Source organism: Plasmopara halstedii (assembly GCF_900000015.1).
Source record: "Plasmopara halstedii genome assembly, contig: Scaffold_650, whole genome shotgun sequence".
NCBI classification, from domain to species: domain Eukaryota; phylum Oomycota; class Peronosporomycetes; order Peronosporales; family Peronosporaceae; genus Plasmopara; species Plasmopara halstedii.
In genome coordinates, this window is record NW_020187567.1 from 2443105 (window position 1) to 2443367 (window position 263).

Genomic DNA, 263 nt, shown 5'->3' on the forward strand with positions numbered 1-263 from the left:
TGAGTCCTCTTTGAAAGAATTTGAACGCGCGAGACAAGCGGAAGCATATGGAATATATTGAAGAATTTGAACGCAGGAGACAAGCAAAAGCAGTACCGACGATCGCACGCAGATTGAACGCAAGGGTCTCGAAACAATTGAAGTCGATGACTACGCAAATTATGTGATCTTGACGAACAATGATTCTGGCTCCATCATCGAAGCAAATGATCGTCGATACATGTGTCTCGTCGCTAGTGAATGTCGTGTCGGTGATGAAAAAT